Source organism: Cupressus sempervirens, chromosome 3 (assembly GCF_028749045.1).
Source record: "Cupressus sempervirens isolate cs-2001-9-10 chromosome 3, ASM2874904v1, whole genome shotgun sequence".
NCBI classification, from domain to species: domain Eukaryota; kingdom Viridiplantae; phylum Streptophyta; class Pinopsida; order Cupressales; family Cupressaceae; genus Cupressus; species Cupressus sempervirens.
Genome location: NC_143120.1, coordinates 153211911 through 153230474, shown reverse-complemented (window position 1 = coordinate 153230474; position 18564 = coordinate 153211911). Strand labels below are relative to the sequence as shown.

At 37.4% G+C, this 18564-nt stretch overlaps 1 protein-coding gene across 2 annotated transcripts in view; it reads right to left on the bottom strand.

The window, feature by feature from the left end:
- LOC149565216 (putative NAD kinase 1) overlaps positions 1 to 18163 on the bottom strand; it is a 361956-nt gene extending 343793 nt beyond the window's left edge. For both annotated transcript variants that reach the window (XM_089818767.1, XM_089818768.1), the window contains exon 1: positions 17785 to 18163. The gene's annotated coding sequence lies outside the window, so the exon portion shown is untranslated. The remainder of the gene's footprint in view (positions 1 to 17784) is intronic.
- Between the last annotated feature and the right edge of the window lie 401 nt (positions 18164 to 18564).

Here is an 18564-nt window from a genome sequence, read left to right as displayed (position 1 = left end):
TATAATGCCATGAAAGGTGACATCTAGATAGACATGTGATAAGTGGAATTGTAGCAATACTCACATAGATAAATCCACTTAACCCAAGCATTTTGCTGCCCTGCAATGTAGTTTCTAAGCTATCCCTCCACCCACTTATTGACTATCTCAATCTGCCCATTTGTCTAGGGGTGGTAGTTGGTACTCAGCGTGAGCTCTATCCCACACAATCTGAACAACTCTTGCCAAAAGTGACTCATAAATTTGTTGTCCTACACTATCTGAACAACTTTGCCACCTGCGTAGCACTATATGCAGTCATGATCGGAAAGAAGTAAGCAAACTTTGTAAGCCAATCAACAACATATATGCAATCTCTGCCCTGGACTCTCGACAGTCCTATGATAAAGTCCATAGATAAACACTCCCACTTCTTGTCAAGAATCGGAAGTGACTGTAACAAACCAACTGGGTAAGACTTCATATTTATTCTGCTGGTAGGTTGGACCCTCTCTAACATACTACAACACCTCAACTTTGAGCCCTTTCCACGAAAAGCGTCCTTCAATCTATTAATAAGTCTTGTAGAAACCAAGATGTGCTACCATAGGTGAATCATAACAAGTCCTCAACACCATCCTCCTTACCTCTACTCCGAGGACTAAATAAATGCACCCTTTGTAAATGATAAGCTCATTCACAAGAGTATACTCACTGCCCTGAACAACTCCATCTATAAATTCTGATGCCCATTTATCCTTTGCATACTCTGCAAGGATCAAGTGTCTCTAATCCTTAGATATGTTTGTCATCAAGCTCAAGTGGGGTCTATGTAACAAGGCATCTACTACAACATTTTGCATTCCTTTGAAATAGGTAATATCAAAATCGTATGACTATAACTTAACAATTTTTGTTGCTTGTCATTAAGCTCTCACTGCCCCAGGAAATGTTTCAAGTTGTTGAGGTATGTTTTTATGCAAAATTTGCTACCCACTAAGTAGTGCCCGAATTTGGCCAAAGCATGCATTATGGCCAACATTTCCTTATCATAAATACTAAAGGTCCTCTCAGATCCCTTGAGCTTCCTACTCTCATAAACAATCGGGTGCTTGTCTTGCATATGCACCACACCAACACCCTCCCCAAATGCATCACAGTGTAGCTCAAATGGTTTGCTAAAATTTGGCAAAGCTAGCACTGGGCAAGAAATCATCAACTCCTTGAATTTATCAAAACACTCCTATGCCTCAGAAGTCCACACGAAAGCCCCCTTTCTCATTACATTAGTCAAGGGTGTTGCGTGCCTGGAATCTCCGCTGACAAATCTTCTATAGAACTCACATAAACAAAAAACCTCTCAATTGTGTAAGGTTCGCTAGAGTAGGCCACTCAATGATAGCACGAATCATTTTAGGATCTATGTGTATGCCCTGTGCATTGATGATGTGACGCAAATACAGCTATGACAATCCTAGATCACATTTTGACTCTTTTGCATACAAGGACTCTCTGCTCAAAATTGTGTCCAAGTGCCGCAAGTGCTCATCCCATGTTTTACTCTATACAAGGATGACATCAAATAAGACCAATACAAATTTCCTCAACTGAGGCTGATGGACCCTATTCATTGTGGACTGGAAAGTGGCAGGAGCATTAGTTAGCCCAGATGGCATAACTACAAACTCAGAATGACCACAATTTCTTCTCTATATCCTATTCCCTTGCTCAAATCTGATGATATCCCTATCTCAAATCGATCTTCAAAAATTAGCAAGCACCATGAAGCTCATCTATCAATTCATCTATCTGAGGGATGTGGTAGTTGTTCTTTATTGGGTTTCTAGTTTAGGACCCTATAATCAATGCACATCCTCAGCGTGCCATTTTTCTTCTTCATTAGTACCACTGAAGAAGCGAAAGGAGATTTACATGGTTTGATATGGCCCATGGCAAGTAACTCCTTGATGGTCTTTTCTATTTCATCCTTCAATCATTTTGGATAACTATATGGTGTAATCATAATGGGCTTGGCACCCTCCTCCAACTCAATGATGTCCTCAATGCCTTTATCAGGAGGTCTACCAAGTGGGATAACACTGAACACCTTATAATGCTTAATCCTCAGCTCTTGTATGTCTAGGTGATATTCTGATTTTTCTTGCTCCTATATTGGCATCAAAGTGTAGTATGTTAGTGAATAGATTGTTCTTTCCTTTTACTCTTTGGATGCCCAATATTTGTGAACAACAACTGATTACAATAGTTGGGAAGTTGTTGCTGAGTGACTAACTTCCCTCTGAGATCTTAGGTACAGCTCCCTTTTGTATTTGTGATTTGCAATGAATTATGTTTGTTCCTAACTCTAAATGGGGTATGTTCTTAACCCAAGGACAGGAAAGGTGAACCAAGTTAGGCCTAAACAGGAACTAACTTAGGCGAGGATTTCAGTGTTAGGATTAGTCAAATTTGTGGATTCACACATCTTATAAACCCACAAAGTTTAACAATTCTGCAACAAATATTATCTACAACTAAACTAATATCAGCAAGATTCTAGTTCTAGGAATGGAAAAGACTAACTTGAAAGAAAAGCATGGAAAAGGATCTCTCTCGAACTTCCAATAACAATACTATTATCTTCGGCTCATTGCTTCGAAACATGGGAATAAAACTCTATTCATTCCTTGATTTGATTCAAACCAAAAGAGAAAACATAAAACTAATACAGAAACAAATGGAACAGAAAATGATTGACACAAAATACCCTCAAATTGTCTCTACAACATCAAGTATTTCACACCAAAGATTAGCTGATCTCCTATCAATCTTTCAATTAGATACATATAGGATCCCGAGATGACCGTTACAAAATGGGATCTAACTCGGTTCATCTCCTCAAAATTGACAAATGGCAAGGAGCTAATTGTCAGTTACAATCATTACATCAAAATGTGAAAGGGCAGGATAAGAATAACTTCGCCTTCTTTCCTTTTTTTGACTTCGCCCTAGAGGCTTTGGCGGCGACAATGATTCTAATCAACTCCTCATGTCTATGAACGTGTACGTTAGTGTATCTTAAGAGCCACTTGGAATACCCTGGCTAGATCTTTGACAACATTCAACCGCTCCTGTATTTCCTCCATAGCTATGTGTATACACCTGCCAAGTTTCTGGAGCTCAGACACTCTATTCTGGTGATTGGAAGATATCTCCGTTAAGCCATCTAGATAATTGGAGAAATTCTTTTGCATGACAGCCACTCCAATTATCCCTTTTCCTTGTCCACTAGCCTAGGAATCTGTATGTAGACCTCTTAATAATTCATAGTCTCTGTCTTGATCCTTTTTAACTTTAGCTTCCATTTCTTTCAATCCTTCCTCTGCCGCCAGGATCATTTCAGATTTGAATTGCAGGCTCTGTAGCCATTCAAATAGAAGCTCATCTCCCTTAGGCAAAATCTTTACCTCCACAACTTTCTTAGCCTTCATGTGAATAATCATCTTCAGTAAGGAAATGCAGTCTTCACTCTTGACTTTCTTTGTTGCCAGGGTAGCTCGATTAGCTAGGATATTATCCTTCTTTGTTTTGAGCCTTAGTACTGCATTACTGATTTTCTCTATGATTGCAAGTCCCTCAACTTGAGTTTTCAGCTCCACTCCCTACCAATTTGTCCTAAGTGTTTGTCTTCCTATAACTGGGAGATGATAGCCTGAATGTCAGTGGTTGTAGGATCACAGGTGGTTGACATTCCTGGATACTTGCCAACGGGGTGACTAATTGCCTGATGAAGCAATTAAGTTCATGAATCTCCGCCTTAATTCTAACTTTAGCTAGCTTAAGGCTTTCGAGTTGTCCCTCTATCACATCACTTGTTGACTTCCATAGGCCCACCTTTGTGTAATGTCTAACTTCTCTGAGATCCACAAAATGCAAGGCAAAATCATCCACAGACATGTCTTCAATCCTCCCTTCTTTAGTGGCTTGGCAATCTCCATAGTCAAATGCCCTATGTCAGGATCTTGTCTAAGAATTGACAGTGTCTTCTACTTCTTGACTTTACTTAATGCTGATCCAGAGCGGATAGCCAGAGATAAAGTCTCTTTATTGGGAACTCCCTCTTCTTTCCTCTTCCTTTTTTTGTCCAAGGTATCCTCTAGCCACGATTCTGTGCCAATCACCTTGGATGCAGTCCCGAGTGTGTTTATACTAAACATCTTTCTTTTGACCAAGGTCAATGTCTTTGTAGCTGAAGAGAAAGGATTCTTTGGGACTTGTGAAATGAGATTTGAAGATTCAGGACCTTTCTCTACTTCAATAGTCTTCTTTACGACTTCATCAGACTCAGTAGACTTGCTTTCACTACTTCCATCATCTCCAAGATCCACCACTTGTACTTGGCGACTACTTGGTAGGAGTAGTGCAACACTCACAGATGGGATCAGACTGCTATGGGGGGAGAGCCACTATGACTGTGCTATATTTCAATTCCTCTGCCTTCTTCTCAGCTTTTGTATTTGTTCCAATTACTAGTAGAGAACCGTCTTGGTAGGTTTTGGCAAGAGGAATGTTCTTGTCAGGAGGTTGGTCACCTCCACTTGATGGTTGTGCAGGCCCTTGAGTAGGTGCACCTGATGCACCACCCTGAGAAGAGGAAGTCGTTGTTGCTTTTGGGGAAGCCTGAGCAAATGTGCCTTTGCTCCAACTTCTCCGGGTTGTGGTCCATTCGACCTATTTTTCGGTCCTCTTGTAGATTCGAGCCATCATTATATCCAACTCTTCCCTGATGTCTTCGTAAGGCTCCGAGCTTATTGGAGTGCTTCTGAGCTTGGTTAGGTAAGTGTTGCAATACATATTTTGGCCATCATCTTCCACCCCTCTACATCAATGTTAACTTTGTACATCTTCATCTAATTGACTGTTACTCTGGCGAAGGCTCGATCACAACTCTCAAACTCATCCTTGCAGTCGACCCAGTAATCTTCAATGGTGGTGATATGTTATATCACATTTCCTATTTGCAAAACATCCCTAGCATACCCATTTGGGTTGAACATGGGCCTCAAGACTTCATACATATCCAGCCTATACTTCATCTCAAATACTTTCAACATGTTCTTGGCATTGGAGCGAATGTTGCAGCTGAAAGCCCCCACCTTCATGGGGAATTTGTATCCTTTCTTCTTCAAGCTCTTGCTCAATATGTTCACTTGAATGGCTTGCCGCGCAATCTCGATCAGCACGAGCATATCATTGGGATACCTTGGTAGCTTTAAGGGGAATCCATCGAAAGTTGCAAGATGCAAATAAGAGAAAGATGAGAATTGAATGAAATAACTCCCAAACTAGCTAATGGTGGTCATGGCTTTAGGACTGAATCTCCTTTCTAGACATCCCTGTAGCTCCCTGCAAATCCTCATAGTAAATGCATCATTAACTTTCACATACTCTGCATAACTATTCTGTAACTGTAAGCATGGATAAAACACATAAGATTTCACATCATCAGGAAAATTCTCTATTCTTGGGAGGCCTGGCCACAGTTGAAACGAGGCTGACATATAAATGATGAAAGAGGACATATAGAACGTATTATAAAATTTGGCCGCATGGAGAGCATTGGACAGAATTTTGCTTACCTCTTGAGCCCAATCAATGTATTGAGTGTCAGGGAAAATGACTTGTACTAAAAAGAAATCCTACTCAACAAAATTCAAAGCTTCCACCTCACCTTTCAACCTATGTAGGAGAACCAAAATATCAATAATCTCTAGTTTGAGGTTGGTCCCAAACAAGGTTTTAGGAACTTTACTCTTAGCACCCTGTGGTTTTTGGAACCATGTCTACATGATTTCTTTCCTCTAGATCATCTTCTTTGCAGAGAACTCAGAGACGGCTCCCCCAAAGGTCAAGTCTAAGAATTCTTCCCGTTCTGGCATGCGAAGACAATTTACCACAATTTGCCTATCAATTGAAATTAACACTATGTCATCAAGCAACAAAATCTGCCTTATCTCCAAGTTGTAATGATGCATGCACTCATAGATCAACTCTGGGGCTAGAACTGCAACCAGAAAACCAGCAGCTTCTACTAGCCTAAATCCCTAAAGTTCCTCGGTGATGGGGTGAATTCGTTCAGACTTTACCCTCTTTTGAAAATCCTCCATGTCGTAGAAGCAAAGACAAGTGTCTGTGAAATCCTGCAATTTGGATTTCATTCCAGTCAATCCATCGAAACCCACAAACCTGGTTGCCATGATTTTAAGAACAAGATTTGAATTGGACTGATGAAAGGAATGACTAATGCAACAATCACTGGCTTTTCAAAAAGCTATGCGCGTTAACAGAATAACAATTCAAAGGAAAAGCAGTAGCCCATTCAACTATTTATGTTTCTATATATGGGAGCCTTGATTCATCTGTTGATCTTCATAATTCGCGCCACACGAATGAATTTAAGGAGATACCAATTGGATAGTAAATGCGAGAGTTCAACGGACAACTAGAGGTTTTTTCACTATTCCGTTGAACTCAACGCTAACTTTCTATATCTTTATAACTTACTTTCCCATTTTCCTTTAAGTTTCGAAAAGTTACCATTAGGGTACTCCGTGGGAGATTGTTCGATAATTGAGATACTAACTATCATTTCTTTTTCATAATGGTTCGATTCGTTTTAGTATTGTTCTGACATGTTCTAAATACAACTTGTGAATCAAACTCGACCATTAACTTGATTTTTCTTTGAAATTCAAGAAACTGTCCTCATGGGTTGAAAATTAGCCGAGGAGAAGACAGTTTTTGTTCCTCCGCTAATGTTTTCTTTTTCAGTCGAATTTTGGACAATCCCCCGTCTTGAAGTCGAAAATGTTTAAATGAGGTGCAAAGACCTTGGTGGAGCTCAAAATTTGAGCCTCCAATTTTTGTTAAGATTGGGCAAAAGTGGAAAGTTTTTATGGATTGTGGCTAAGTAGACTAGGATGAGATACTCAAACATAAATGATACAGAGCCAAAGGAATATGGGAGCCTCCAACAGTAAGGTATGATCATACTAATGGGAGGAAAGTATTGTTGACCATTCCAAATCCTTGCGATAATATATGGTGGACAAGCAGATGAGGTTTCTAACAACACTCAGAAAACAGAATTGACTCTATGTACAGTTTTGAATATGTATCAAATACTAATCCATATGGTTTGCCATCAACCATGGAGGGACTGCTTTACATGGACAAAGACACAAAAAGGCACATTTACATTTAGCCTGATATAATCACAAAGATTGTGATTAAACTTCATGAGAAATATTGTTAAAGGAGCTAGGTTGAGTTTGAGAAATTTCAATAAAGCCCAAATGGACAGAGTCAAATTTGAAGACGGCACATTAAAATCAAACAAGGTAGAGATATACTTGTGGCAACTGGACATCTAGAGATTGACTTATGGATTGGTGATAAGAAGAAAATTATAGTTTTGAATCAGAGTTAGCAAGAGTCCCAAAGTCATTATCTAATAACTTTAATACAAAGAGAATGGACCTGAAAGTTTCACAACGGTAATAATAAGGAGCCGTTTGGAATAGTGCGACTAAGGTTCGTATGATGGCAAGGGCAGTGAAGACTTTACATCCTGATCGTTTGAAATACCATTTCCAAGTCACATCAAGAATGGGCCTTCTTTATATTATACAGATCTTTCAAAAATACATTGCCAGTGTTATACACGCAGAGATTCCAGTTCAGTGACACGCATCCACCACATCCATTCTCAATCAGTCGATACATACCTAAGTCTCAAACTATTAAATCGGTAGAGATTATCATCAATTCATATCATATTAAGGAAATAATATTGAAGTTGCACCGATAATGTCTAATAATCGTTGGTGCTCATAAAGATGCAATTATATTATAAGAAAATGAGCCCGATAAAATGCAAGATTGAAGAAATAAATACATTAAAGGATAAAAAACAAGATGTATAAAGGGTGATAATATATTTTGTTAAATAAATGACTTTTTGCAGAGTCACATCCCTATCTCATTAAAATATAAATAGGGAGATATTCAAATGAAAATAGAACAGGAGATATCCGAACATTCAGATTGAGAAGAGGCATTTTATATTTATTGTAAGGAGGAATAAGGGTTCAGTATGATTTTATATTGAAGTTCCATTATTTTATTATTATAAAGTTATTTTATTTTAATAATAAAATAAAAATGTTCTTTGTTTATTATTAATGGCATAGAGATTTAAACTGAGGGGAATCGTCCTTTACAATTATATTTTAAAATTATGTATATGATTTTGTTATCAGATAAGTGGACATGGTCAATTAGCATTTTAAATTTGATCATCATAGGTGTTGTGAAATATTTAATTGTTTCCGCAGCTGTGCCCAGTTTGTCTCAGTGGAGTTAAAATTCAATCTGGACTAATTTAAGATTGCATTATAATTGGTCTGTCGCATCTGGATTATCAAAATTGTTGGCAGTACAAATGCATTGAACATTATGAAGTTGTATGTAAAAATTCTCTGAAGTTGACTCTATCGCCCAGATAAGCAAAGGCACTGGTCTTTTTATTGAAGTCAGAAAATTTATACATTCCTCCTGCAAGCATCAAATTCATTATTAACAAAACTTATACAAAACATTCAATTATCAAGTATTCAACATCTAGTTTCAGTTTCATTCTGATCAAGTTCAAAGACCTTGCCAGCCGAGGAACTCGTAAAGTTTAAATTTGCTATAGAAAACCCTTGAATTGAGTAGTCAGTGTTCAAGGTGAAGGTTTACCTGCGTGGGTATAGCAGAGCCCGAAGTGCAGGGGAATCTAAGTGATTTCCGTTCGTTGGCCAGAACTGATTGAGAAGTCCTATCGAAGAAGTGGCAAGCTCTTGGATTTTCAATCTGCGGTTTTGGGAACCAACAGACCTTTCTGAGGACCAATTAACATCTCTTTTCAATCCAAACTACCTTTCCAAGAAAACTAACTTCATGGGTTGAAAACCCGTCGAGGAGAAGTTAGTCTTCAATTTTCCGCTGAGAATGATTATGTGGGCTACAACAAATCTGAACCATATTCAGAGGTCATAATCGTAGATGGAACATTGATTGTCTGCATGATGCCTTGTTACTTGCATGTTTTCGATGCACATGCATCATTTAGTGCTCTTCGCAAGAAATCGTCCTCATGGGTAGGAAACCCACCGAGAAAATTATTTCCAAATTTCCGCCAGCATCAATTTTTCAAACAATGATAAGTCGTAAATGGATATAGCATGTAGTTGATCTTTGAATGAGTAAAATGAATCTCCATCAGACTAGGCACTAACCTACCCGTAAGATCACTCGACAAAATGAAAAACCACCCAACTAGGAATGAGGAGAGGGAGAAAAGGGAAAGTCCAATAGAGATTCGCCTAACCTAAAAGGACTTAGACTTAGACTTAAACAAGAACTAAGACTTTTCTCTCTACACTTAAACACAAGTACTCACTTTTGCCAATCGGTTTGAGAACAAAAAGTGGGGCAACACGTTGCCCACTCAACTAGGTTATGTCTCAGCAAGCTTTCCGTGCATCGGCAAGGCATCATCCTAAACTGACTATCACAGATGGCCTTAAGTATATGTGTCTTCTCATCTAACTAAACTTCATCTCCATGTCCCTCAAATCAAGAGTGAACACCCCGATATCATTTAACCAAGTCATACCCAAAACCAAATCTATGCCGCCCATGTTTAAAACATAAAAATCAGCTTTGAAATCAAAGTTATTAATCTTCAAGGGTAAACCTATTATCTTCCTGTCACATTTGAGGACATAGTCATTTGCTACCCTCACTATCAGACCCTTAAACTGCTCTGTCTAAATCCCACGCCTCTCAACCAACCTGGAATCAATAAAATTACGAGTGGCACTTGTATCCTGCAGGTAATAACTCGTTGCCCAGCCAATACTCCTCTCGTCCTGAATGACCCCTTTTGTTGTACATTGGTGAGACAGGCCTCCTTAAGTCTACTCTCAGTCTTCTCATCACCTGTAGCCATTTCGTTCAACTTTTCATCATCTATGCATTCCTTTTCTTCATTTGATTCCTCATTTTCAGTTTGCTGGTCCAAATTTTCAGAATCAAAATCCTCATAATAAGTCCACATAACCTTGTTTGCTTTGCCCTTGGGTCTTAAAGGATAATCATGGTTTATGTCATAAGGTCCTTTGCAATAGAAACAAAATTTCTTCTTCTGTAAATCATTGAGTGTTTCCTTCTCAAGTGGTGCAAATTTTTTAAATCTTTATTTTTAGTTTTAAATTCAGTCCTCTTTGGTTTCTTAAAGAATGGTTTATTGTCCTTGTTGGAGGAAGTTGTCTTGGACTGAAATTTATTTATTGGAGATGCATACTTCATACTCCTGGCTTTCTTCGTAGCATCCTTTAACATGAAAGGATGAACAACCTTTACCCAACTTCTCAATGGTTCAAATAAACATTCAATAAATAAAAATATCAACCTGCTCTCTGATATATTTGGTTCCATATCTAAGGACCGCTGAAACTCATTAATGAAAAGCTCTAAACTCCCTATCTACGTGAATTGTGGAAGTCTTTAAAGTAGACCTCTGGATCTTTCTTGTCAAACCTCTCAACCAATCTCTCCACGAAGTCTTGGTAAGATGTCACATGATTGTGCTAAAGAGTGATCAACCCATGATACCACCAACTGTGTGCTACTCCCTTCAAATGTAAAGTGGCATATTTTATTGCCTCAATCTTTGTCATATGCCTCAATGCTAACAGAGTATCAAGCTTATGGATCCAATCTTGCGCCGTCGATCTACCACTACCATCAAAAGTGGACAAAGTAAGCTTGCCTATAGTACACACCAAATCATTATTCTAGCCTCTAGGTCTCCTATCATGTCTGACAGCACGGTAATGTTCTCTTCTTTGGTTCACAACCCTCTCGAAATTCATCCTCTATCCCACCTGTGGTGCCAATAGTTCCCACTCATCATTAGCAGCCATAAGGGTGTCTGCAAACGTCTCATCCTCAACTTCCTTGGTTGCCTCCCGAACTGGTTCCTCTCTAACAAAGGTAGGACACGTGGGCCTCTTTGTTGTCCTAGAATGTGTCCTATGTACCTGTGGAGATCCTATATCACTCATGTTATCCTCCTGATCCAAATTTTGCCTTGTCGGTGACATCATGCACTCACCATAGTGGTAAGAGCTTGCGATGCCTGAGATACCTATTGTTGCCCTGTAGCCATGGCTCTAAAGAACTCTCAAGTTTCCTGATCTTCATCATTCCTATTTCCCTGGGTGGGCTAACATCATGCCTATCACCTATGGTGATCAGTTGCCTACCTAAAACCTGTTCACCTTCAAGGAAGGCTTTCCTACATGTATAATACTTGTGAGGACCAACTTCTTTTGGCTGCATGTAAAATCCCTAACCCTCAAGATGGCAGGATTTAGCTCTAATACCAATGTAAGAACCCCAATTGGTCCCTAACTATTGTAGGTGTTTATCATACTTTTGTTGTTTAAAGTTTATGATTCTTTTTCATTTTCAAGGGTTTTAGACTTAAAAGCAATTATGCAATAATTTGACTACTTAAACAATATTATCAACTATTGCAACTTTTATTTATTCTTCCCCAAATGAAATACATATAAGGATCCAGAGAATCCTTTATTGGAAAATTGAGCACAAAAGCGACTATGAAATGCATATAAAAAACCTAGAAAAGTACTCCAGCTGCTGAAGAAAATTATTTCTTCCAACTATGCAATGTCTGAAATGACCCAACCTGCTCCTTCAAGCCCTCAACCCACAAACATGCACCACATATAATTTTTTTAATTTTTTTAAAACAAAATCGCAGGCCTTGGGGATTTGCGCCAATTAGCCTATAGTTTCCAATTTCTCATTTGTGGCTGAAAATTAGAATGATAACCAACAACTATAACTTATTCCTCCTTATTCTGCAATAGTAATATCATCTCCTTTCTTCTCCATTACTGAAACCAATACTGTTGAAGCCCAAAAAAAATCTCTGGATGAAACTCTCAGATATTCCAAATTCACTAGATATTTCACCAGCTCAAATGGAGACACGCAAAAGAACTACATTCTCCAATGGTAAAGCTGTAAATCCTTCTCAAAGCTCAAAATCATCAATGATCAATTTTGCAAATAGGAATTGATGCCTTTCTTCTTCCCAAACAAGCATAAATAAGCTTTTCAACACAAAATCAACCTCTCCTTGGAAAGCTGCAATTTCTCTCTTTAATGCATTAATAAATTTAATCATTAAATAAATTTAATGATTTAGACTTAAGAAATGTCATTTAATATTTCTTCTCCACTTAATATATTCATTGGGCCCCATTTCATGATACTTGGACCCATCACATAAGTGATTTAATATAAGGTCAATTTACAACTTAATATTAAATCCTTTGTCATTTACTATATATATAGCCACTGAAAACTGAAAACTCCCTCAATATTGTGATTCTAGCTTAACTGTCTAAAACTGGAGCTGGTATAATAATTTCCCATGTGACCAAATCATTTTCTAAAACTAGTTGGGGTCCATCTCTATGACTGAAAAATTGCTAAAAATAGCAAAACGTAAACATCTAAGTCTAAATCATCTCTTTATACCAAATTGAAGGCACTGAACTCTGCAAAAGTCAAACCATCAGAAAGGCCTATCTCCCCTGTGCACAAATTGACCCTCTATCCATCTCTACTAGCCTACGAGGGTCCACTGATAGGTAATCAATAGCTATAATGATGTCTCTCAAATGTTAATTGAAAGAATTTCTTTGAGTCTTTATGATTCATATTTGACTCTTTGATCTTGTTCATCAGCCAACTTGCTTTGTTAACAGAAGAGATCCATAAGCATATTTATTTTCTTGGATTACTATTGATTGATTTGACTTATTTATCTATCTCTTGTTAGCAAGCTAGGCTCAAAATATTGTGGGAGACATATTTACATCCACTTACTAATCAAAGACCCCTACCACCACACATTAAGCAAACTAGTTAGAGATAAATCACTGTGTTTTGATTTTGAGTTATGTATGTATGTGTGGGGAAAATGTGTGAATTGGGTAAATTCATTGCTTAGATCCATTGTAATTAACTCATTGGTGTTTCACTTTTAAGACTCAAGGCAGTGAGGATGCGAGATGTAGGGCAATGAGGATGTAACATCCAAAATTGATCAAAACCTGCCAATAATTCAAGCAATGACTAGCTCCTTTTCATATGTTTGCTTTTCCTTTTACACATGTATATGCACATATTGAATTCAAAAATCATTGAATTCCTTATAGCTAGTTTCAAAGCTTGTGTGGAGCAGTTGTACAATACTTTAATAAATTAAATATTACATTTTCAGAAAAAGCTTGTAAAATCAGTTGTATGCTATGCTCTTTCTCTATTAAATGTAATGATTCTGATTTGTATAATCAAAGTTCTTGTATTTAATATTGAAAGCATGTAATGTAAAAATGCACCTTTTGATCGACATTTCAATTACTCTACCTAAATTGAGCCAGGAATGAAAATTAGGTGACAGTTACATAACGTGTTGTAAAAGCTTTGCATTTTGGTGCATTGGCTTAGTGTAGTTTAACTTTATGTTTACTCTCTCTACCCTTTTCATCCTCAAAAAATTTAGAGAGACGGCTTATAAATTCCCAATGATTCATTCACAAACTACAACTAGGTCCGACATCTATGAAACTTATGGACTACCCTCCATGAGCATAAGCTTTAGAGGTAAAACACGTCCCACAAAGGTCACCAAAGTGATGAGATTTCATGTCACCCTTGTGTTCCATCACCTATAACCATTCAACAAATCCTAAATGGACCACATTATGTGGGTCATGCCTCAATCCTTCACCTCTACCCTTTTGTTCTTGTCTTAGCCAACTCTCTAGTTTCAAAAAACCAAATTTGGCTAGGTATTCCTCCTATTGAGTTTCAGGCCTTTAGACTTCTCTTTATCCATCTTCTCCCTTAATGTTTCCCCTTCGTCAATTTTCCCGATCCTCAAATATAGATTTGTTAAAACGCCTGTGTTGCCCTCTATGGAGTCTTAGGCTTTCACCTTTTTCTTTTCTTCCTTGTCATTTCGTGTCCATCCATTCTTGAGATCCCTAACCTGTCATGCCATAATTTACCTAAGTTTTCAACTTTTTGCCTTCGAGTTTTACATCCCAAATTTTGGCCCAATTTCAAATGTTCCTTTATAGCCGTTGAGGCTTCATGAGAAGTTGAGTGATTGGTTAAATTAGTTATTCGTTATAGTTCATGTGATAATGAAGTGCTAGTTATTCATTATGCTTTCATGGAAAAACGGAATATGGGCCAATCGTTATGACGATATATGAATTAAGAATGGATGGCTTATATGATCACATGCTATGATAATTTTGACTTTGTAATAATGATGAGCAATATGTTGTTACCGTGATAAATTTTCTCTTGCAATAATGAGGCGAAGGGGGGGAAGCATTGCCAGAGAAGGAATGGGCACAGGGAGCACCAACTACCCTTGAGCCAACAGGTATGAGTCTTGACCACCATAGCTAAGGTAATACAGTTAGGCAAACAAGGGTATACCAAGGGACTACCATGAGCTAACCAGTTATCATATATCATTAAATAATAAAGGAAAAACTACTAAGCATTAACAAATTTGTTACCTTTATAATTTGAGAACCTTTTGTTGTGTGAAGCATGTTTTAATATAGCGACACCACGATACCTATATATAATCATACATGTACATACATATATGTATATGTGCGGAAGTCAATTAAGATGTATACCCCTATTTTGAACATACATAAAATATTTATATTTATGATTTATGCATATATGCATGTATGTGTACATAAACATGTGAATATAGGTAAGTACAAAGATGTCCTTATATTAAAACATTAAGAGGGTGACGCTATTATTATTCTTTACCTCAGCTATGGATTAATATTATTTCATGCATGGCCACCTTTCATAATTCTTATTCCATCGAGCCTTATAATTGTTATATGGTTCCTTATAATTTATTATATTTTTAAACCAATGGTCTTATTGAACACCTTGCCACCTCAGACTTATTCCTTAACTGAGCATGCATTTCGTGAGCCTTTACATTCTACGCTCACCTCTCACAATGGGTTTATTATTACTTCTCCCATTTCAGTCTACAGTTCGATTTTCTAAACTCTTCTTCTTTCTGTGAATCATATGTTCTTCAATAGCTTATGTTCTTATTCTGAAGCTAGTGTGTATTCTATTCCATCGATTGCTCTAAGTGAGCCGGTTTATTGGCTAGACTACCAGCATCCATCGACAGGACGAAGCCTTGCGATTATTCTTGTATGGGAGTGTCGGCCATATTCAGCCTTGCTTGATTGCATACAGTGCTTGAGTCGAGCATTACAATTTTCAAGTCATAATTTATACTCTATTTTTCTTTGTGTTTATCAGAATTCAAACAATAGATTTATCTAATTAGCCTATCAAAAGAAGGCATCGATATCTTTCTTTAATCCAAAGGTTGGAATGATTCACAGCCTGTATATATTCTTTTGCTTTTCCCCTAGATCGATATAAGAATGTACCATCATGCTGATGGAAAGGATATTTCCATGAAGACACATTCGAGTATGAGTGTGCATTTTTAATTAATCTCTGCCAAAGAGTGCTAGTTCATACAGAGGTATTGTCAATATAACTCTGAGATGAGTACAGCACCCATATGATATTGGAACAATTTGAAAGGAATTATATATTTCATCTGTAATGGCATAGGCCAAATTGAGCATAATGAGATGGTGGCATCTATATTCAATAATTAATGTTCACTTATAAAACTACCTAGGAATTCATCCACAAGGACCAGCATGGTCAAGATGAAGGGTGAGAATGGAAATACCCTTGCATGCAAAGTAAACATAAATCAATAACAACAATCATATCTAAATGACTGAGTCAGCTCATGGTAGTCAAATGTTTAGATCTTGTTGTCTAGTCGAGTGGTGGGTTGATACTCTAATACCAGGAAGCTCAGCAGATGAACACAGTGTCCCATGTCTATTCTTAGGTAGGAAGGGCCTTTCTCAGTAGAGATTGCGTGGAGATACTTAAGGGTCCACAATTGAGAGGTTAAGCCTCTGACAATGATCCTTCTCTCCACCAGATTTCAAGGCTTGCACAAGGCAAGATATGATCTGCATTCAAATATCTTCTAGAAACAGGTATTTTACTTTTATGAATTTGCAATTTCAAGTTGAACATATGTTAGATGGTTAATTTTGTTTAATCAATTATTTTCTTTCCAGTTATTCGGTTATAGCCATTGGTTCTCTTCCATCTGAAAATGTAACATATCTTTATTAGCAGAAAATGATCTCTCTTTCCATTAGGTAATGGTTAGTTATGATAACAACGAGATATATATATATATATATATATATATATATATATAGCATTTATTGGTTAAATACTCTTACAATTGATAGCTAAAGTGATTCAGTTATTCGGTTATAACTGTTGATCTATTTCATATGAACATGAAAAATAACTGTTATAACTGCCTTCTCATGCTCAAGAATATGAAATAGTACCTGTCTTCCATGATATGGTAGTTGTTAGCTAAGACACGGAAAACGGGGTTGTTACATCAAGCCACGACCCTAATTGTGCAAACTTCCTATGCAAGATCCCAAACACAAGCCTTATGTAACAAAAATCTGTTGTGTGAGGTAGATCCTGGTTTGTCCAACATATTCAATTGCTGCATACAGAAACCATCTTGCTGTGCAATATAACCAAGATGTTGCGCAAGACCAATCAAGTTGTTAATAACAGCAGCATTCCAAAATGGCTTGCCCTTCAAAACAAATTGCCAAAGAATTTATTTTATTTGTCTTCACTTTTTTGGTGATCAAATCTCATAGAAAAACTCCCCAAACGTTTTACGAACTCATTTTATATGTTGTATAATTATATTTTGCATGCAATATTTTTTAGTGCCCTTACTTTGCACATGATTTCTGGTCAACTCTTTGTGAGCCAAGCATTCTCAACAGTAATGCCAATGGCCAATTGACAATACAGATGCAAGTCGAATTATGATATTGCTATCAGGATTCAACTGTATAGTTTTTATGGGTCAAGTTTGACTCAAGCAACTATACAGTTTGACCCTGATAGCAATATCAGATGAGTTTTCACAGTCCATGAGATAGCTACTAAAATCTTTGAAAAAACTGAGACCAGAAACTTTATACTAAATATTTTCTTCCTATTAAGATCTGTCTGTTGTTTGTTAGGTGAGAAACCAGAAAGTGATGACCATCTATCGCCGATTACTGCTATCCCTGTGTATCTAAGGTACTGTGAGCTATTAGTGTGAGGAACAACTTTCAAGCTGGCTGCCAACCACTCAACCAAAACCCTCGGGCGTGCGAGAATTGTTCAGTGAATATCACATCTTAAAATGAAATCTCCTAATGCATTGTTCTGATATACAATTTCCTGAATTCGGTCACAAATATAAAGTTCTATATAATTACGTCAATTCCAAAGCACCAGAAGCCCAACAAGGCAATAATGGCATTCTTTGCAAAACTCAAAAGAAATTTCTTAGAAATTAAAGCTAATCCACAATGTTTGCATGGTGTATTAGAATTAAGTAGTTTACGTTTCAATTCAAAGATAACAAGCCGAAGCAGGAAAAATGAAAACATCAATTACCTATGCAAGCAAATAACGGACCGGCATTCTACAACCAAAAACTCTGTTTCTTGCTGCAGCGCAACGGTCAGGTGTAACGAGGAACAAAAGGGTTAGTAATGCCTGATACTCTGCATGAAGCTTACAAGAAGAATTTGCTCTAATGTCGACTACACTAATTCAAGCAGACCACTGTCGTGTGACAGACAAATGTAATCAATTGGCATAAATTCGGCACGCATTTGGAGTAAGATGCAGAGTATCATCTGAATTGAAAATGGAAGCTGCTAGACCATGTTTATGCATTAGCAACATAGAATAAATACCCTGCCTGCACAGTTGCTTAATTTAAAACGAACATTACGATCTTAAATTTAATTTTAAATCACGGGGAATGAAATCCACGTATTTCCCCATACCTCGGTACGACAAAGATTTCAACGTTACTCTATATATATATAATTACAATTTACCTCCAATTAATATAGTTAACCAGCAATTGCAGTTAGCTCTTCTATGGGTAGGCCGAATAGGGGTAGGAGGTCAATTCGAAGAAATTTTGCTCACAATAGGTAAAGGGGTCGAAGGAGATGATATGATATGATATGATAGATTTTAATAATGTCCACGAGACTAAAGTAGTCTATGGGACCCATGCAATCACCCTCCCAAGTCAAGAGCAGAACTAGTCAGTTGTAAAGTTTTGGTTAACTTGTCTCTCCTTCTCTGAAGTTTGGTAATCAAATCCGCTGCTCTCTTCACTTGATCTTCTTCAAATAAAAAGTTGAAATCCTTGTTCTG